Raw genomic sequence first — 22,680 nt, forward strand, 5'->3', positions numbered from 1 at the left:
TAGGTTTTGGGTTGTTGTGTTTTCATTTTCATTCATTTCTGTGCATATTTTGGTTTCTTTTTTGATTTCTTCTGTGATTTGTTGGTCACTCAGCAGTGTGTTGTTCAGCCTCCATATGTTGGAGTTTTTAATTGTTTTTCTCCTGTAATTGACATCTAATCTTACTGCATTGTGGTCAGAAAAGATGCTTGGAATGATTTCAATATATTTGAATTTAGTGAGGCTAGATTTATGGCCCAGGATGTGATCTATTCTCGATAAGGTTCCGTGTGCACTTGAGAAAAAGGTGAAATTCATTGTTTTGGGGTGAAATGTCCTATAGATAGCAAGTAGGTCTAACTGGTCTATTGTATCATTTAAAGTTTGTGTTTCCTTGTGAATTTTCTGTTTAGTTGATCTGTCCATAGATGTGAGTGGGGTATTAAAGTCTCCCACTATTATTGTGTTATTGTTTTTTTCCCCTTTCATACTTGTTAGCATTTGCCTTACATATTGCAGTGCTCCTATGTTGGGTGCATATATACTTATAATTGTTATATCTTCTTCTTGGATTGATCCTTTGATCATTATGTAGTGTCCATCTTTGTCTGTTTTCACTGCCTTTGTTTTAAAGTCTATTTTATCTGATATGAGTATTGCTACTCCTGCCTTCTTTTGGTCTCTATTTGCATGAAATATCTTTTTCCAGCCCTTCACTTTCAGTCTGTATGTGTCCCTTGTTTTGAGGTGGGTCTCTTGTAGACAGCATATATAGGGGTTTTGTTTTTGTATCCATTCAGCCAGTCTTTGTCTTTTGGTTGGGGCATTCAATCCATTTACATTTAAGGTAATTATTGATGAGTATGATCCCATTGCTGTTTACTTTATTGTTTTGGGTTCGAGATTTTACACCCTTTCTGTGTTTCCTGTCTAGAGAAGATCATTTAGCAATTGTTGGAGAGCTGGTTTGGTGGTGCTGAATTCTCTGAGCTTTTCTTGTCTGTAAAGCTTTTGATTTCTCCTTTGTATTTGAATGAGATTCTTGCAGGATACTGTAATCTGGGCTGTAGATTATTTTCTTTCATCACTTTAAGTATGTCCTGCCATTCCCTTCTGGCCTGAAGAGTTTCTATTGAAAGATCAGCTGTCATCCTTATGGGAATCCCCTTTTGTGTTATTTGTTGTTTTTCCCTTGCTGCTTTTAATATTTGTTCTTTGTGTTTAATCTTTGCTAATTTGATTATTATGTGTCTTGGGGTGTTTCATCTTGAGTTTATCCTGTTTGGGACTCTCTGGGTTTCTTGGACTTGGGTGATTATTTCCTTCCCCACTTTATTGAAGTTTTCACCTATTATCTCCTTGAGTATTTTCTCATGGTCTTTCTTTTTGTTCTCTTCTTCTGGGACTGCTATGATTCGTATGTTGGTGCATTTAACATTGTCCCAGAGGTCTCTGAGGTTGTCCTCATTGCTTTTAATTCTTTTTTCTTTTTTCCTCTCTGTTTCATTTATTTCTATCATTCTATCTTCTACCTCACTTATCCTATCTTCTGCCTCCAGTATTCTACTGTTGGTTCCCTCCAGAGTGTTTTTGATCTCATTTATTGCATTATTCATTATATAATTACTCTTTTTTATTTCCTCTAAGTCCTTGTTAAAGCTTTCTTGCATCTTCTTGATCCTTGTCTCTAGGTTATTTATCTGTAACTCCAACTTGTTTTCCAGATTTTGGATCATTTTCACTATCATTATTCGGAATTCTTTATCAGGTGGATTCCCTAGCTCTTCCTCTTTTGTTTGATTTGGAGGGCATTTATCCTGTTCCTTTACCTGCTGGGTATTTCTCTGCCTTTTCATCTTGTTTATATTGCTGTGTTTGGGGTGGCCTCTCTTCTGGCAGTTTGTGGTTCCTCTTTATTGTGGAGTTTCCTCACTGTGGGTGGGGTTAATTTTTAATTGAAGGATAATTCCTTTACAGACTTTTGTTTTCTGTCAAACCTCGACATGAATCAGCCATTGGTATACATATTCTCCCTCCCTTTAGAACCTCCCTCCCATCTTCCTCCATATCCCACCCCTCTATGTTGATATAGAGACACTGGTTTTTTTTTTTTTTAATTGTTTAAGTAAAGGATAATTGCTTTACAGAATTTTGTGGTTTTCTGTCATACATCCACAAGAATCAGCCGTAAGTACACCCATGTCCCCTCCCTCCCACACCTTCTTCCCAACTGCAGCCTTTAGCCTGTCACAGAGCCCCTGTTTGAGTTCCCTGAGTCATACAGCAAATTCCCATTGGCTATCTATTTTACACATGGTATTGTAAATTTCTATGGTACTCTCTCCATACATCTTCCCTTCTCCCTCTTCTCCCACCTTGTCCAGAGATCTGTTCTCTGTGTCTGTTTCTCCATTGCTGCCCTGAAAATAAATTCATCAGTGCCGTCCCTCAGATTCCATATATATATATGTGTTGGTATATAATATTTATATTTCTCTTTCTAACTTACTTCAGCTGTATAATGGGCTCTAGTTTCATCCACTTCATTAGAACAGATTCAAATGTGTTCCTTTTTATGGCTGAGTAGTATTCCATTGTATATATGTACCACAGCTTCTTTATGTATTCATCTCTTGATGGACATCTAGGTTGCTTCCATGTCCTAGCTATTGTAAAGAGAGTTGCAGTGTACATTGGGGTACATGTGTCTTTTTCAGTTTTGATTTCCTCAGAGTATATACCTAGGAGCGGGATTGCTGGGTCATATGGTGGTTTTATTCCTAGCTTTTTAAGGAGTCTCCATACTGTCTTACATAGTGGCTGTATCAGTTTACATTCCCACCAGCAACAAAAGGGTGTTCCCTTGTCTCCACACCCTCTCCAGCATTTATTGTTTGTAGACTTATTGATGATGGCCATTCTGACTGGTGTGAGGTAATATCTCATTGTAGTTTTGATTTGCATTTCTCTGATAATGAGTGATATTGAGCATCTTTTCATGTGCTTGTTAGCCATCAGTATGTCTTCTTTGGAGAAATGTCTCTTCAAGTCCCTTTCCCACTTTTTGATTGGGTTGTTTGATTTACTGGTATTGAATTATATAAGCTGCTTGTATATTTTGGAAATTAATTCTTTATCAGTTGTTTCCCTTGCTATTATTTTCTCCCATTCTGAGGGTTGTCTTTTTACCTTGTTTGTAGTTTCCTTTGCTTTGCAAAAGCTTTGAAGTTTAATTAGGTTCCACTTGTTTATTTTTGTTTTTATTTCCATTACTCTAGGAGGTGGGTCATAGAAGATGTTGCTTTGATTTATGTCATTGAGTGTTCTGCCTATGTTCTCCTCAGAGTTTTATAGTTTCTGGTCTTACATTTAGGTCTTTAATCCATTTTGAGTTTATCTTTGTGTATGGCATTAGGTAGTGATCTAATTTCATTCTTTTGCACATAGCTGTCCAGTTTTCCCAGCACCACTTATTGAAGAGGCTGTCTTTGCCCCATTGTATATTCTTGCCTCCTTTGTCAAAAATAAGATAGCCATAGGTGCGTGGGTTTATCTCTGGGTTCTCTATCTTGTTCCATTGGTCTGTATTTCTGTTTTTGTGCCAGTACCATATGGTGTTGATGACTGTAGCTTTGTAGTATAGTCTGAAGTCAGGAAGGTTGATTCCTCCAGCTCCATTCTTCTTTCTCAAGACTGCTTTGGCTGTTCAGGATCTTTTGTGTTTCCATATGAATTGTGAAATTTTTTGTTCTCATCTGTGAAAAAAGCCATTGGTAATTTGATAGGGATCACATTGAATCTGTAGATTGCATTTGGTAGTATAGTCTTTTTCACAATATTGATTCCTCCTACCCAGGAACATGGAATATCTCTCCATCTGTTTATGTTGTCTTTGATTTCTTTCATCAGTGTCTTATAGTTTTCCATATACAGGTCTTTTGTTTCCTTAGATAGGTTTATTCCTAGATATTTTATTCTTTTTGTTGCAATGGTGAACGGTATTGATCCCTTAATTACTCTTTCTGATTTTTCATTGTTAGTATATGGGAGTGCAAGTGATTTATGTGTATTGACCTTGAATCCCACGACTTTGCTGACTTCATTGATTAAGTTCTAGTAATTTTCTGATACTATCTTTAGGGTTTTCTATGTACAGTATCATGTCATCTGCAAACAGTGAGAGCTTTACTTCTTTTCCAATCTAGATTCCTTTTACTTCTTTTTCTTCTCTGATTGCTATAGATAGGACTTCCAAAACTATGTTGAATAATAGTGGTGCAAGTGCACACCCTTGTCTTGTATTTGACCTTAGATGGAAAGCTTTTAGTTTTTCACCATTGAGAATTATATTTGCCATGGGCTTTTCATATATGGCCTTTACTATGTTGAGGTAGGTTCCTTCTCTGTCCATTTTTTGAAGCGTTTTTATAATAATTGGAAGCTGGATTTTGTCGAAGGCTTTTTCTGCATCTAATGAAATGATCATATGCTTTTATCTTTCAATTTGTTGATTTGGTGTATCACGTTGATTGATTTGTATATACTGAAGAATCCTTGCATCCTTGGAATAAACTCGACTTGATCATGGTGTATGAGCTTTTTAATGTGTTGTTGGATTCTGTTTGCTAGAATTTTGTTGAGGATTTTTGCATCTATGTTCATCAGTGATATTGGCCTGTAGCTTTCTTTTTTCGTGTTGTCTTTTTCTGGTTTTGGTATCAGGGTGATTGTGGTCTCACAGAATGAGTTTGGAAGTGTTCTTTCCTCTGCAATTTTTTGGAAGAGTTTCAGAAAAACAGACATTAGCTCTTCTCTAAATGTTTGATAGAATTCCCCTGTGAAGCCATCTGGCCCTGGGGTTTTGTTTTGGGGGAGACATTTGATCACTGTTTCAGTTTCAGTGTTTGTAAATAGGTTGTTCATAATTTCTATTTCCTCCTGGTTCAATCTTTGGGGCCTGATCTTTTCTATGTATCTGTCCATTTCCTCTAGGTTGTCCATTTTATTAGCATATGGTTGCTCATAATATTCTCTTATGGTCCTTTGTATTTCTGTGTTATCTGTTGTAACCTCTCCATTTTCATTTCTAATTTTATTCATTTGATTTTTCTTCCTTTTTTTTCTTGATGAGTTTGGGTAGTGGTTTGTCAATTTTTTTTATCTTCTCAACGAACCAGATTTTAGTTTTATTAATCTGTTCTATTGTTTCCTTCATTTCTTTTTCACTTATTTCTGCTCTGATTTCTATGATCTCCTTCCTTCTGCTGACTCTGAGAGGGGTTTTTTTTCTTCTTTTTCCAGATGCTTTAGATGTAGAGTTAGGCTGTGTATTCAATGTTTTTCCTGCTTCTTGAACTATGATTGTATTGCTATAAACCTCCCTCTTAGAACTGCTTTTGTTGAGTCCCAAAGGTTTTGGGTCATCGTGTTTTCATTGTCATTTGTTTCTAGGACTCTTTTGATTTCTCTTCTTATTTCTTAAGTACCCTCTTTCTTGTTTAGTAATGTATTGTTTAATCTCCATGAGTTTGTGTTTTTTGCTGATTTTTTTCCCTGTAGTTGATATCTAGTCTCATAGTGTTGTGGTCAGAGAAGATACTTGATTCAATTTCAATTTTGTAAAATTCACTGAGGCTTGATTTGTGGCCCAAGATGTGATCTATCCTGGAGAATATTCCATGTGCACTTGAGTAGAATGTGTATTCTTCTGCATTTGGATGCAAAGTCCTGAAGATATCAATTAGATCCATTTGGTCTAATGTTTCATTTAAGGTTTGTGTTTCCTTATTGATTCTATGTTTTGATGATCTGTCCATTGGTGAAAGTAGGGAGTAAAAGTCCCCTACTATTATTGTGTTGCTGTCGATTTCTCCTCTTATGCCTGTTAGTGTTTGCCTTATGTATTGAGGTGCTCCTATGTTGGGTGCATAGACATTTACAATTGTTATGTCTTCTTCTTGGATTGATCCCTTGATCATTATGTAGTGTCCTTCTTTGTCTCTTATGATATTCTTTATTTTAAAGTCTATTTTGTCTGAAATAAAGATTGCCCCTCCAGCTTTCTTTTGGTTTTCATTCACATGGAATATCTTTTTCCATCCTTTTACTTTCATTCTGTATGTGTCTCTAGGTCTGAAGTGGATCTCCTGTAGGCAGCATATATATGGGTCTTGTTTTTGTATCCATTCAGTCAGTCTGTATCTTTTGGTTGGTGCATTTAGTCCATTTACATTTAAGGTAATTATTGATACACATGTTCCTGTTGGCATTTTCTTGATTGTTTTGGGTTTGTTTTTGTAGATATTTCCTTTCTTTTGTTTACTTGCTATGTAAGTCCCTTTAATATTTGTTGCAAGGCTGGTTCAGTGGTGCTGAATTCTCTTAACTTCTGCTTGTACGCAAAGCTTTTGATTTCTCCTTTAATTCTGAATGAGATCTTTGCAAGGTCTATTTTGTCTGATATGAGGGTTGCCACTATGGCTTTCTTTTGCTTCCCATTTGCATGGAATATGTTTTTCCATCCTCTCACTTTTAGTCTATATGTGTCTTTAGGTCTGAAGTGGGTTTCTTGTAGACAGCATATATGAGTCTTGTTTTTGTATCCGTTCAGCCAGTCTGTGTCTTTTTGTTGGAGCATTTAGCACATTTATATTTGTAGTAATTATTGATATATAGGTTCCTATTGCCATTTTTTTTGATTGTTTGGGGTTGATTTTGTAGATCTTTTTTCTTCTCTTGTATTTCTTGACTACATAAGTCCCTTTAACATTTGTTGTAAAGCTGGTTTGGTGGTACTGACTTCTCTTAACTTTTGCTCTTCTGAAAGGTTTTTTATTTCTCCATCAATTTTGAATGAGAACCTTGCTGGGCACAGTAATCTTGGTTGTAGAGTTTTTCCTTTCAGTACTTTAAATATATCCTGCTATTCCCTTCTGGCCTTGCAGAGTTTCTGCTGAAAGATAAGCTGTTAAGCATATGGGTTTTCCCTTGTATGTTACTTGCTGCTTCTTCTTTCTGCCTGTAATATTCTTTCTTTGTGTTTAATCTTTGTTAGTTTGATTAGTATGTGCCTTGTCGTGTTTCTCCTTGGGTTTATCCTGTATGGGACTCTTTGTGCCTGTTGGACTTGATTGACTATTTTCTTTTCCGTGTTGGGGCAATTTTCAACTCTCATCTCTTCAAAAAATTTCTCATACCCTTTCTTTTTCTCTTCTTCCTCTGGGACCCCTATAATTTGAACATTGGTGCGTTTGATATTGTCCCAGATGTCTCTGAGACTGTCTTCATTTCCTTTCATTGTTTTTACTTTATTCTGCTCTTCAGAAGTTATTTCCACCATTTTATCTCCCAGCTCCCTAATTTGTTCTTATGCTTCAGGTATTCTGCTATTTGTTCTAGACTTCTAGAGTATTTTTAATTTCAGTAATTGTGTTGTTTGTGTGTTTATGTTTATTCTTTAATTCTTCTAGATCGTTGTTAATTGATTCTTGCATTTTCTCCATTCTGTTTTCAAGGTTTTTGATCATCTTTACTATCATTTTTCTGAATTGTTTTTCAGGTAGTTTGCCTGTTTCCTCTTCATTTACTTGGACTTGTGTGTTTCTAGTTTGTTCCTTCATTTGTGTAGCATTTCTCTGTCTTTTCATTATTTTGTTTTAACTTACTGTGTTTGAGGTCTCCTTTTTCCAGGCTTCAAGGTTTAATTCATTTTTCCTTTTGGTTTCTGCTTTCCTAAGGGTGGTCCAGTGGTTTGTGTAAGCTTTTTATAGGGTGTGTAGGGTGAGATTTGTGCTGAGTGTTTTGTTTGTTCATTTGTTTTTCCTCTGATGGGCAAGGCTGAATGAGGTGTTAATCCTGTCTGCTGATGATTGAGTTTGTATTTTTGTTTTGTTTGTTGTCTAGATAAGGTGTCCTGCACAGGGTGCTGCTGGTGGTTGGGTGATGCTGGGAGTTGTATTCAGGTGGTTTCCTTTGTGTGAGTTCTCACTATTTGATACTACCTAGGGTTCTCTGGTAGTCTAGGGTCTTGGTGTCAGTGCTCCCACTCTAAAGGCTCAGGGCTTGATCTCGAATTTTGCATGGTTCTATACATTCCTTTCCCCTGGTCAGGTACTTCTGTCCACTCTCAGCTGGTGTTCTGCATGGACTTCTGTGTCTGAAGGTGTATTCCTGTTGTATCTGTGGAGAGAGATTTACTCCACGTCCACCTACTCCTTCGCCATCTTGTTGTCTCCTGCAGTCAGTTTTTTCTATTAAATATTTTATTTAAATTGCTGGTGTATTTTCTATGTTCTAAATGTACCCGAACCAACACAACATCCAAGTGGAGATACCTCTTAATGCAGCTTTAAAGAGACATTTAAACAGGAGATTTATACGTGGAAATCTCCAGAATAATGCTTGCCACCTGAAAGAGGTGAAGCAGCTCACAGGTTCACATGATTTGGCTTATTACTTCCTGAGGATGCCCTGTCCTGTCAATGCTATTCTGGGCATAGCTGCCTTCTGGTAACTCACTGTTGATATAAGGCAGGATGTTCTCTTTTACCTAGTTACATGAGGGCACTGGGCGATGCTCAAGCGTGCTGACCCAGTGGCTTCCCTGAGTTCAGGACGGTGAGTTGGGGTCCTTGCAACAGCTTGACTGTGTTTTCTGGCCACACGGGTTCTGAACGGGTTGAAGCCTCGTTAAGCCACAGGTCTGGAACCCATTTTTTTTTTTCTTTTTTGTGGTGAGAACACTTAAGATCTATTCTGAGCAACTTTCGAGTATGCAATAGTGTATTATTTACTAAAGTCACCATGGTGTACTTTAGATCCTCAGAACTTCTTGTTATAACTGAAAGTTTTTACCCTTTGATCTGCATCTCCCCACTTCTTCCTCTGCCCAGCCCCTGGAAACCACTGTTCTAGTCTCTGTTTCTGTGAATTTGACTTTTAAAAAATTTCCCCTCCCCAGTTTTATTTAGATATAATTGACATACAGCACTGTATAGGTTTAAGGTGTACAGCATAATGATTTGATGTACATACATCATGAAATGATTGTTGCAGTTAGTTTAGTGAACATCTATCATCTCACATAGATATAAAATTAAAGAAATTGAAAAAATATTTTTTCATTGTGATGAGAACTCTCAGGATTTATTCTCTTAACAACTTTCATATATAACATATAGCAGTGTTAATTATATCTGTCATGTGTGCATGTTTAGTTGCTTCAATCATGTCTGACTCTATGACCCTGTGGACTGTAGCCCGCCAGGCTCCTCTGTCATGGGATTCTCCAGGCAAGAATACTGGAGTGGGTTGCCTTGCCCTCCTCCAGGGGATCTTCCCAACCCAGATGTTAAACCTGTGCCTCCTACAGCTCTTGTATTTCGGGTAGATTCTTTTACCTCTGAGCCATTGGGGAAGCCCCTGTATTTGTTATATTGTACATTACATGCCTGATAATTATTTATAATTGGAAGTCTGTATCTTTTGACTGCTTTCATCCAGTTTCCCCTTACCCCGACCCCCTCCTTCTAATAGCTTCAAATGTAATCTCTTTTTCCATGACTTTGTTTTTCATGTATAGTTTATCTCCAAAACTATTTATTATAGTTCTTTTAAAAAAACAATTATCTTTTTTTTTTTTTTTTTACTATGCTGTGCCTTCACTGTTGCACGTGGGTTTTTCTAGTTGAGACGAGTGGGGGCTACTCTGTAGTTGTGGTGAGTGGGCTTCTCATTGCAGTGGTTTATTTTGTTGCAGGGCACAGGCTCTAGGGCACCAGCTTCAGTAGTTGTGGTGCATGGATTTAGTTGCCCTTCAGCATATGGGATATTCCTGGACCAGGAATTGAATCTATGTCCCCTGCATTGGTAGGCGAATTTTTAAACACAGGACCACTAGGGAAATCCCTGTAGTTGTTTTTAAAATAAATTTTATTAAAAAAATTTTTTTTGGCTACCCATATTGCATAGCATGTGGGATCTTAGTTCTGCAACCAGGGATCAAACCCATGCTCCCTGCATTGGATTTGCATTTTTCTGATTATAAGTGATATTCATCTTTTCATGTACCTGTGGCCATCTGTGTATCCTCTTTGGAAAAATGTCTATTCAGATCTTCTGTTATTTTTTTTAATTTTGTATAGTTGATTTATAATATTGTCTTTAATTTTAAGAGTTCTTTTTTTGATATAGAGTTGTATGAGTTCTGTGTATATTCTGGATATTAACTCTTTATCAAATAAATCTAAATCATTTGCAGGTATCTATTTGGCCTTAATTATGTTGAGGTATGTTCCCATTATACCCACTTTCTGAAGAGTTTTGTAGTAAATAATATGTTGAATTTTGTCTGAAACTTTTTCTACGGCTATTGAGATGATCATATGATTTTTTTTTTCTTCATTTTGTTAGTGTAGTGTATCACATTGATTTATTTTCGGATACTGAACCATAGTTGTATCCCTGGGATAAATCACACTTGATCATCATGTATGATCTTTTTAATGTATTAAATTAAGTTTGCTAAATTTTTGTTAAGGATTTTTTGTATCTATGTTCATCAGTGATATTGGGCTGTGATTTTCTTTTTTTTTTTTTGTGGTGTCTGGTCTGATTGTGGGATCAGGGTGATGCTGGCTTTGTAAAATGAGTTTCAGAAGCACTCCTTTCTCTACAATTTTTTGGAATGGTTTGAGAGGGATAGGTAGTAACTGTTCTCTAAGTGTTTGGTAGAATTTACCTGTGAAGCCATCTGATCCTGGACTTTTGATTTTTGGAAATTAAAAAAAATGATTGATTCAGTTTTATTGCTGGTAATTGGCCTGTTCATGTCTTCTATTTCGTCTTGGGTTATTCTTGGGAGATTGTACATTTCTAGGAATTTGTCCATTTCTTCTAGGCTATACATTTTATTGATGTATAATTGATCGTTTATTGGTATATAATCTCTGTGGGTTTTTTTTTTGTTTCTATGTTATCTCCTTCTGATAATTTTATAATTCAAATGTTGGTACACTTCATGTTGTCCTTGAGGTCTCTTAAACTATCCTCATTTTGTAAAAATTCTGTTTTTTTGACTTGAGAGATTTTTTTCACTCTGTCTTCCAGTTTGTTGTATCATTCAATCTGCTATTGATTCCTTCTGGTGTATTTTTGTTTTAGTTATGGTATTCTTCAGCTCTTTTTTTAAAAAAAATATATTTTCTATCTCTTTGTTCAGAACTTCTAACTTATGGCACTATTCATGTGTTCTTTTTCTAAGTTCTTTGTGCATGTTTATGATCATTACCTTGAACTCTTTATCAGGTAGATTTTTTTTCATCTTCACTTGAGTCAGTTTGTCTTCTGGGGTCTTGTGTGTTCATTTGAAACATATTTCTCTATCATTTCATTTTGCCTAATTTGCTCTTTTTCTTTCTGTGTATTTTGTTGGTGAATTATGTTTCCTGATCTTGTAGAAGTAGGCTTTTTGGTGATGTCTCTGCATTCCAGCAGCTTCCTCCCCTTTGGGCACCAGAGCTATATGCTCTAGGAGTGTTCTCTCTGTGGGTTACATGTACCCTTCTGGTGTACTGGGCTGACCTCTTTGGGTTTTCCGGAAGACGTGGCTGGTTCCTGGTCCAGTTAGTTGCTAGGCCTTGTGTGGAGACTGTTATTTGCTGATGTGTGAGTCTGGGTCACAAGGCAGCTGGACCCCAGCATGGGTCCCAGGGCTAGTGCTGGCTCACTGGTGGATGGAGCTGGATTTTGGGATGTGTGGTTTCAGGACCACTAGTCCCACATCTAGTGTTGGCCTGCTGGTGTGTGGGGCCAGTTCCTCACATGGCTGACTTGCATGGTCTGTGGTGTTCCAAAGCTGGAGCCAGACTGCTAGTGTGTTGAACCTCATCCTGAGGTTGGGTGGCTCAGGTTCCCAAGGTGTTTTGGAGCTGGTGTTGGCCTGATGCTAGGTGTGGCTTGGGCCCAGTGCATCCTGGGGCTGGTTCCCATCCACTGGCAGGTGGCTCCTTGTCCTGGGACCTCTGTCTGCAGGACCCTGGGTGTTCCAGAACTTTGGCTGACTGGTGGGCAAGGTTTGTTTCTAATACTGCTCATTGTGGGGTCTGTGATATCCCACAGCTGGTTTTGGTCCACTAGTGAGTGGGGTTACAACCCAGGATGATTGGTTGAGTGTACTAAGGTGTCCCAGGGCTGGTTTAGACATGCTAGTGGGTGGAGCCAGGTCTCTGGGGGTTCCAGGGCTGGTGAGTGGACTGGGTACAAATATGGCAGGCTGTGGGGTGCAGTGGTCTTGGAGCTGGTATCCACCTACTGGTGGGTGAGGCCAGGTTCTGCTGCTAGTATTGGCCTACTGATAGGCAGAGCCAGGTCCTGGGATCTCTGGCTGCAGGGTCTAGGTATTCTGGATATCCTAGGTATCCATCAGTCCAATGGTGGTCACAGCCTGGGCCTAGGGAGTCCTCAGTCTAGTACCAGGCTCTGGTGGGTGGAACCAGGTCTTGAAGTCTCTGGTTATAGGGCCATCTGCCTCCTGGAGTTGGTGTTGATCTGCTTTTCAATGAGGCCAGGTCCTGGGGGACAAACTGGGGGCTCAGAGAGTTCTAAGGCAGCTGGCCTTCTGGTGGGTGGGGCAGTTCCTCTGCTTGGCTAGGTGCTTGGCATGACACATCCTGGTATAGCTGCCAACAGGTGGTGGATGTGGCTGGGTCTGGTGGTAATAAGCTAGAGGGAGGGTTCCAAGATGGATTCCAGCACCAGTGTCCTCCCCAAAATGGCTGCTGCCAGTGTCTGTATCTCCAAGGTGAGCTCCAGTTGCCTTCTGTCTCTCCAAGATCAGTAGGTAGGTCTGACCCAGAGTCCTTTCAAATTACTGCTTCTGCTCTAGGACATGGAACATGTGAGATTTTTTTTTTTGTGTACCCTTGAAGAATGAAGTCTTTATTTCCCAAATGTTCTGGAAGCATGTCTTCTCAGCACAGGTCCCCTATGCTGGGAAGCCTCATGTTGGGGTTGGACCACTCATTCCTTAGAAAGAAACTCTGTGATTGTAATTATCCTCCCTTTTGTGGATTGCCCACGTGGGATTATGGGTCTTGACCACACTGCATTTCTGCCCCTCATACCCATTTCTTTATGGTTCCTTCTTTGTATCTTTTGCTGTAGAAGACCTTTTCTGCTAGACTTCAGATCTTTCTCATCAATAGTCGCTCTGCAGATAGTTTAGTTTTGGTGTGCCTGTGGGAGGAGGTAAGCCTAGGGTTTTCCTACTCTGCCATGTTGAGCACAACCTATGAAATTTACTACAAAATTGGTTCTCCATATAAGTGATACCAAACAGTATTTACTTTTTTCTGCCTGGCCTATTTCACTTAGCATAATGTCCTCCATGTGCATCCATGTTGTGACAAATCCATGTTGTGACAAATGCCAGAATTTTCTTCTTTTGTATGGCTGAATAATATTCCATTGTATCATTATATGCCACATTTTCTTTCTCCACTCATCTGTTGAAGGACATACTATGTTTCCCTATCTTGGCTATTGTGAATAATGCTGCAATGAACATGAAGTGTAGCTATCTCTTTGAGATATTGATTTCATTTCCTTTGTATATATACTCAGGAGTGAGATTGCTGAGTCATATAATAGTTCTATTTTTAATTTTTTGAAGACTCTATATACTGTTTTCCATAATCACTGTGCCTATGTACATCCCTACAACAGGGTATAATGGTTCTCCTTTCTCCACATTTTTGCCAACATTGGTTATCTCTTGTCTTTTTGGTAATAATATTTCATTGTGGTTTTGACCTGCATTTCCCAGATGATTAGTGATGTGCATACATTTTCATGTACCTATTAGCCTATTTGTATGTTTTCTTTGAATACTGGAATGGGGAGCCTTTCCCTTCTCCAGTGGATCTTCCCAAACTCAGGGATCGAACCCAGGTTTCCCATATTGCAGGCAGATTCTTTCCCACTAAGCCACCAGAAAGAAAGTGAAGTCACTCAGTTGTGTCTGACTCTTTGTGACCCCATGGACTGTTGCCTGCCAGGCTCCTCTGTCCATGGGATTCTCCAGGCAAGAATATGGAGTGAATTGCCATTTCCTTCTCCAGGGAATCTCCACACCCCGCGCCCCTCCCTCCCCCACCAGGGATCAGACCTGGGTCTCCTGCATTGCAGGCAGGTTCTTTACTGACTGAGCTACGAAATGAGTACTGTGATTGTTTTCTTCTTTATTATTTCCAGGAATTATTTTCTGAATACTCTAGTTGACCATGTAATGTCACTTGACCTTTGACACTTGTTTTGATCAAATCCTGCTTTAAAATACTGGAGAATGGGAAGCCTTATCTAGAAAAGTCAGTTAAAGAAAATATTAGGTTTTTCACTTAAAGATTAGAGTATCTGATTTTAAGCTAGTTTAGTGTTGCAGTTGCATCTAGTATCAATGCAATTTCTTTTACATTATTCGGTATTATGTGTCTAGTATATTTTGAGCAGTTTGAAAAGCAATTGAGTAGCCTTTCTAAGTGTCCTTTCTACTGAGCATTACCTGGTGCAAATGGATTATGTAATAAGACCATTTACTTTGTAGAATTCAGTGTGTGATACGTAGGTTTACTAAATTTACTCCTGGCTCCCATAACCCAAATGATATAAGCTTAAAACTAGAAAAAAAAGAAGCAATATCTGAGAATGAATCTACTGATGTTGAATCATTACCTACACGATGAATGTAGCTAAACATATGAACCTCTCTGAAAATAGAACGAGATTAGCTCATAAAATAGTGTTGGGCCATTTGACTGTCCACTGGGGAGAAAAAGTTAGTTTTACCTCATACCATTAAATGTACAAAAAAGATCTTCACGACCCAGATAATCACGATGGTGTGATCACTCACCTAGAGCCAGACATCCTGGAATGTGAAGTCAAGTGGGCCTTAGAAAGCATCACTACAAACAAAGCTAGTGGAGGTGATGGAATTCCAGTTGAGCTATTTCAAATCCTCAAAGATGATGCTGTGAAAGTGCTGCACTCGATAGGCCAGCAAATCTGGAAAACTCAGCAGTGGCCACAGGACTGGAAAAGGTCAGTTTTCATTCCAATCCCAAAGAAAGGCAATGCCACAGAATGCTCAAACTACCACCACACAATTGCACTCATCTCACACGCTAGTAAAGTAATGCTCAAAATTCTCAAGCCAGGCTTCAGCAATATGTGAACTGTGAACTTCCAGATGTTCAAGCTGGTTTTAGAAAAGGCAGAGGAACCAGAGATCAAATTGCCAACATCCGCTGGATCATCGAAAAAGCAAGAGAGTTCCAGAAAAACATTTATTTCTGCCTTACTGACTATGCCAAAGCCTTTGACTGTGTGGATCTCAACAAACTGTGGAAAATTCTGAGAGATGGGAATACCAGACCAACTGACCTGCCTCTTGAGAAACCTGTATGCAGGTCAGGAAGCAACAGTTAGAACTGGACATGAAACAACAGACTGGTTCCAAATAAGAAAAGGAGTACGTCAAAGCTGTATATTGTCACCCTGCTTATTTAACTTATATGCAGAGTACATCATGAGAAACGCTGGGCTGGAAGAAACACAAGCTGGAATCAAGATTGCCAGGAGAAATATCAATAACCTCAGATATGCAGGTGACACCACCCTTATGGCAGAAAGTGAAGAAGAACTAAAGAGCCTCTTGATGAAAGTGAAAGAGGAGAGCGAAAAAGTTGGCTTAAAGCTCAACGATCAGAAAACTAAGATCATGGCATCTGGTCCCATCACTTCATGGAAAATAGATGGGAAAACAGTGGAAACAGCCTCAGACTTCATTTTTGGGGGCTCCAAAATCACTGCAGATGTTGATTGCAGCCATGAAATTAACAGACGCTTACTCCTTGGAAGGAAGGTTATGATCTACCTAGATAGCATATTAAAAAGCAGAGACATTACTTTGCCAACAAAGGTCTGTCTAGTCAAGGGTATGGTTTTTCCAGTGGTCATGTATGGATGTGAGAGTTGGATGGTGAAGAAAGCTGAATGCCGAAGAATTGATGCTTTTGAACTGTGGTGTTAGAGAAGACTCTTTCAAGTCCCTTGGACTGCAAGGAGATCCAACCAGTCCATCCTAAAGGAGATCAGTCCTGGGTGTTCATTGGAAGGACTGATGTTGAAGCTGAAACTCCAATACTTTGGCCACCTCATGCAAAGAGTTGACTCATTGGAAAAGACCCTAATGCTGGGAAGGATTGGGGGCAGGAGGAGAAGGGGACAACAGAGGATGAGATGGTTGGATGGCATCACCAACTCGATGGACATGGGTTTGGGGAAACTCCAGGAGTTGGTGATGGACAGGGAGGCCTGGCATGCTGCGGTTCATGGGGTCGTAAATAGTCGGACACGACTGAGCGACTGAACTGAACTGACTGATTAACAATAGTAAGATCCAAAAGGTTTCCATATTTAAATATGAAAAATAACATCATATGATTTTTAGAGGAAAAGTTAAGAAATCATTGAAGATTTTTGGAGAGGGTGAAGGATTTTCTTTGTTTGTCCTCAAGGTTTTATCATATTAAAGAAAAATTGAAATCACTTTGACCATATAGTAGTAATCACATTAATAGTGGTAGTAGTAATAAAATCATTGACATGACAGCACTAAAATAAAATTTAAAAACCCATAACAATGATGTCACAGGGTTAAGAACATATTATTTAAAGATATTTTAGAAATTAATGAAACAGATAAACCCTTAAATAGCACAGTGGACAGAAGTTTTAAATACTCAATTTTGAAAAGAGTAAATTCATATAGAGACTGATAAAGAAGAGAATATGCTTAATTTCACAATAATTAGAGATGAATTAAAATGACAATTTGATGGTATTTGTTCAGCTACCATACTGTCAAAATGGGAAAATTTTGACCATAATCACACTGGATGAAAGTCTGAGGAAATAGGCAGTCTCCCGCACTGTGTAGGCAATCTAAATTGACTAACCTTTCTGGAAGGCAAGGTTGTATTAAAATATATTTTCCATTTTTGACTCAAGAGTTATCTTCTCGGTAATTAGTCTAAAGAGGTTAACATGTAAGTATCCCAAAGGTGTTTTATTTCGGTGTTGTATAGAATAGCAAGATTGGCATGAACCCCAATGTCCATCCTTACAATAGAAAAATAGGTGTTTATTTTAAGCAAATAAACCAGGCTATACTTACAGGCATTGACATGGGAGTAATACCACAGTCTACTTTGTACTTTTTAGAAAGGCTTCAGAATAGTGTGTATGGAATAAGCATATTTAGTTTACATGCAGATAAAAGTTAGGAAGAGGCAATAGATGGTGTTTTGCTTTCGTTGTTTTTCATTTTTGTGTTGTTTAATTTTTTTACAGTGAATTCTATCACTTTGAACTATAAAAAGACACTGAAGCTTTGCATTTTGAGTAAAACTGAAAATTAAGAGTAAATTTTCCAGAAAGTATCCACATTTTATATAGTCATCTTAGATCCCTTGGGCTTTGTTTTAATCACTGTAAATAACTTAGGTAGACCAGAAATCCTTGGCATGAATAGTATTCACTGAAATAAAAATAGAGAAGGACCAAAAATTGTCTGAGTTTAGCCCTTTTGAAGGACACTCAGCTTTGTCCAGATCAGACTGGAGTATTGTACACACACTTCGCTAGTGGCGCTTTTTCAGAGGAGGTGTAGCTAAATTCTTTCTTCCCTACTCCCTCCCACTCCCCCATTTTTCCACTTCTTTTTTTTGTACACTGTTAAACAGTAGCAGTCTAACAAGAACAGATACTTGAGACCTTCCTCTTAAGGACCTCTGGACAACACCTTGTTTTGCATATTCAGAGAATCAAAATGAATAAATAATTACTCCAACTTCAGTTGAAGGCAGCTATAATGACTGCAAGCCTCACCTAAAATATTGGTGAGCTGAGGCATTCAGCGGGTTAGCCTTGACTGCAGGGAATATCTGTGAATAGCTTCTGTTAGAGAAAGGAGGTCACCAAAAGCTTGGCCTTGCCAGGTCTTTCCATCTCCCTTCACTTCTCCTCTCAGTAAATAATCAAAATGCTGCTTTTTTGCTTGGAGGTGTAAGGTCTATGCAGTGGTTCTAAATCAGGGATGCGTGTCATAACTTTGGGAAGATTTTTAGAAATAAAGATGCCTAGGAAATGCCTCTAAGAGATTTGGCTGGATTGCTGGAGTCTGTTTCATTTTAAAAATGTTCCTTAGGTGATTCTCATGGTCAGCCAGCACTGACAAACATGGGAAACCATAGCTTATGGCATAAATCTGCAAAGCTTTGAAGACCTGGAGGCTCATTAGGCCTCTAGAGATGTCTTTCAGGACTCACTTCTTTATAAATGTGCTTTTGGTCTTCTCTCCAGCTAGCTCTCCCTTCTCTGAATGCTTATGCTAATTCTTGTGTGTACTACATGACTCAAATGGTACCCTAATCCAGCATTATATCAATAATTCATGTATTTAACAGACTTATTTAGCACTTACTCCCAGGCTCTATTCTAGGGCTCATTTTGTATTTACTGTTCCTGATTATGTGTCGTATCCATCCCTGTAGGTACTGTGCTCATCTCAAAGCATTGTAATAAAGAATGTACGTGTCTGTCTGGCTATCCCATGATTACTGAGTTCTCAGATTGTGTTTTATTTATCGAACCTTGGTCTCCTGCATTGCAGGCAGATTGTTTACTGATTGAGCTACCAGGGAAGCCCTAAACCACTAATGTTTAGCACCTCCCCTGGCATTCAGTGGGTGCTTAATAAATGTTAGCTTATGTTAATATCCTTGAGGAAGAGGGGAAAACAGATGGTGTATTTTAGGATTGACAGGCTGGTGATGACTGTTGAGCATGGTTAGTACATAGCAGGCATGGAAGAGGTACAGGAGCAGAGCTTGAACTGGAAGGTAGGACAAGACCATGAAGAGTCTTACATGCTCTGTTATGAAGTTTTGATTTATATATAGTGGTGCATATTATGATCTGAATGTTTGTCCTGCAAAATTCATACATTGAAAACGTAATGCCCAAGGTGGTGGCAATAGGAGGTGAATCCTATGGGAGGCAAGAAAGATTAGTTTCTTCATAAAAGAGATCTCATAGAAATGCCTTGCCCATTTTCATCACTTGAGGAAACAGTGAGAAGTCAGCAATCTGCAACCTGAACAGGGCCTTCAGCAGAACCCAACATGCTGGCACTCTGCTTTCAGACTCCCAGCTCCCAGGACCGTGAGAATGGAATTTCTATTGTTTATAAGCCACTCAGTCTCTGATATTCTGTTACAGCAGGTTAAACAGACCAAGACAGCAAGTCACTCAAGGTTTTATGCACAGAAGAGGCATGGTGAGAGCACAGCTGGGAGGAGGTGGGGAGGAAAGCCAAGAGTCAACCACGGTTGGGGTCAGTTCAGGTTTATTGCAGTAATCTAGATGAGGTATGATACAGGCCTGAACATAGGCTGGGTGGAGGGCTGAAGGAAGAGAGGATAAAATAATTCATGAGGCATTTCCAGTGGTTTGCTAGAAGTGGCTTGTACTAGTTTGTGGTAGCTGATTCTGTACCTCTCTTCTCAATTTCATGATCTGTGACTTCACATTAGTAGGTTAAAATCGACCATGGTGGGAGTATTTACACTATAGTAACTGGCAAACACTGCAAATCAGGGCTTTTCCCTGGAAAGCCATTTTACCAAGACATCACTGCATTTACCTTGGTTTAAAGGACATTTCACCTAGAAAGCCTTACTTTATTGCTGTACCTGGATAAGGTACATTATCTGTGTGCTCTCATGGCATCCTACTCCATCCATGTTAGAATACTCAACACCCTGTATTTTATTTATTTACTTTAAAATTTATTTATTTATTTATTTGGCTGTGTCATCTTGGTTGCAGCATTCAGGATCTTCGTTGCATCATGTGAGATCTTTCATTGCATTGCATGGGCTCTATAGTTGTGGCGCAGGCTCAGTAGTTGTGGCACATAGACTTAGTTGTTCCACGGCACATGGGATCTTAGTTCCCGGACCAGGGATTGAACCTGCGTCTCCTGCATTGCAACGTGGATTCTTAACCACTAGACCACAAGGGAAGTCCCAACATTGTACTTTCATAACCTATTTATTTGCATATCACACTGGGCTGTAAGCTTTGTGATGGCAGCAATGTGTCTGCCACATTCACAACTGTACCTCATTCTTGTCATATAAATAAATGTTCAAAGATAATACTGTGTGAATAGGTAATGTTTTATCCCAGTAGTTAGTGTGGCAGATATGTTTCTCTAGCAATTCTAGAACTGGTGTATATACACGATTCATACTTATTCTTCTTTAGGATAGGTAGAATGAGTCAAAATTACAATGTAATTATCAAAAAAAAAAAGCTGTATATCTCCTCAGCTCTTGAAAGAGAATAGAAAGACTAGATTGTTTCTCTGATCATAACATAAAAGAAATATATTAAAAAGGGAAATTATTTTTCATTTTGTTTTAATTTTGTCCTCCTTGCAGATGTGAAGACTACAGTTTTCTTTGCATTTATAAGTGTAGCATGGGAAGAAAGAGACTTTTGAAGATCTAGGTCAGCGTTTTATAATATCTAGGAAATACCCTTCCAGTATTTTGAGTTGGAGAAGAAACAAAAGGTACTACACTGAGACTTTCTTTTGCTTTTTCATGTTGATATTACTCCTGTTAAAATAGACAACTTCCTGTCAAAGTAGATATGTATACTTAAATGCATATATAAAACATATATGAAGAACAATTATTAAAATAGCATTTGTGAAAAATTTATAACATCCATAGCTGTGCTTGTCATCTACTGTTGGCCCATCTACAAATGGCCCTAAAACTTAATGCCTTAAAATATTGCACATTGTGGGACTCAATTTCTGTGGGTCAGAAATCTGGCAGTAGCTTAACTGTGTGCTTCTGATTTAGGGTCCCTCTTGAGGTTGAAGTCAAGATGTTGATCCCAGGCTACAGTCATCTGAAGCCTTGAAAGGAGCTGAGTGGCAGATGAGCTTCCAAGGCAGCTGAGCGGAGGATGAAATTCCAAGGCAGCTCACTTGCATGCATGGCAGGTTAGTACTGGTTCTGTCAAGAGACTTCTCTATTGGGCTGCTTGAGTATCCTCATGACATGACAGCTGACTTCTTCCAGAAAGAGTGATGTGAAAGAATGAGCAAAGAGGAAGCCACAGTGCCTTTTATTGACATAGTCTACACCTTTTGCTGCCATATTTTTTTCCTTGGAAGCAAGTCACTGAATACAGCCTGCACTCTAGAGAGAGGAGGTAGTTAGGCTCTACTCTTTGAATGGAAAAGTATGAAAGAATTTGTGGATATATTTTAAAACCACTATGATGGCAAAATGCTTATGTTGTAATTCTGAGTGAAAAAAGTCAAATTCATAACTACTTACGTAATTTGATCAAAATTGGGTTAGAAAAATACCATAAAAAGTTAAAGAGAAGATGATTATTAATAGACCAGTAATCACATAAGAGGTGTTTGAAAAGAGAATAGAAAACTTATGACTAAGAAGGCAAAATAATTGAAACACAGGACTTTAGATATAAAGGGTTCTTACAAAAAAGTAAAGAAAAATTTTAAATGGCTGAGGATAGCAATCAGGGCAGGGGAAATGGGCAGGATGCCAAGATGGAGACAAGGTGTGAAGACAGCAGTAGACTATGGTAAGGAGATCCTGGAACAAAAGTAAAATTTGCCCCAGTCGAAAATCTGGGGCAATCTTGTTTTAGAACAAGCCAAATGAGGTACTCAGGAGAAAACAAGGTGAGTTAATTAGTACGGGGGAAGAACTGTGAGTGTGAGTGAGGCTGGAGGTAGAGCCTAATTCTGGTGTTAATGGTTTGTCATTGAACAAGCTATGTCCCCTGGTAGTTGACCTGACATTGCTGACCCATCTTTGTTCCACGTGTATGTATTACATAATGTCTGCATGCTTTCTTCTGCCATAATGAGTATTGATTTTCTCTTCCAACCACTTGGAACTATGGTATTCAAGTCTCTGACTTCCAAAAGCCGGACATTCCAGGTGAGGGGTTGTAAATATTGCAGGTGAAGGGAAAAAGATCATTGCCCCATGAGGACTCCAGTGAGATTAGAGACTGCATTCCTGAGGTATATATTGGGAACTGATGGCAGACAATGGAGTAAAATGACTGAGAGAAATGAGAAATTAGTGCACATCAACAGTCAAAGCACAGGGCCCAAAGATAGACAGTGACACTTAGTGCTCTTTCTGGCAAATTGCTTTACAGCTTTTGAACATGATTCTGCTCTTTTTGAATCATAGCACAGAGCATAGCATATTCTTAACATATGCAGACTCAGCTAAGTGGCCTCTTAGGAAAAGAAAAAAAGAGTCTCTAGAAAGACAAGTTGAATGGTGTCTTTCCCAATTGTGAATCACTCTTGCCTCTGCCTTTGAGCCTTGCCCCAACCCACCATGTCCTTCAGTTCTCTCAATCTGGCCGAATACTTACCCTTTCAGAAAGTCTTCTAAGATTAACTCCCTCTCTCTTCCATCATGGTCAAACTTAGAGTCTAAAGTCTCACCTTTGTAGTTGATGGTGTATTATTGATAACTGGTTGTTTTTAATCATTTCCAAGCTGTGCCT

General features: G+C 38.7%; 1 long non-coding RNA gene across 1 annotated transcript in view; it reads left to right on the forward strand.

Annotated features, from left to right (window-relative positions):
• LOC145537166 (uncharacterized) overlaps positions 1–21,643 on the forward strand; it is a 112,398-nt gene extending 90,755 nt beyond the window's left edge. Inside the window, exons 7-8 of the long non-coding RNA XR_014076244.1 lie at positions 20,544–20,677; positions 20,976–21,643. This is a non-coding gene — a long non-coding RNA (uncharacterized LOC145537166). The remainder of the gene's footprint in view (positions 1–20,543; positions 20,678–20,975) is intronic.
• Positions 21,644–22,680: the final 1,037 nt, after the last annotated feature.

This window comes from Giraffa tippelskirchi, chromosome X (genome assembly GCF_054371585.1).
Source record: "Giraffa tippelskirchi isolate mGirTip1 chromosome X, T2T-mGirTip1v1.2.pri, whole genome shotgun sequence".
Classification (NCBI taxonomy): Eukaryota; Metazoa; Chordata; class Mammalia; order Artiodactyla; family Giraffidae; genus Giraffa; species Giraffa tippelskirchi.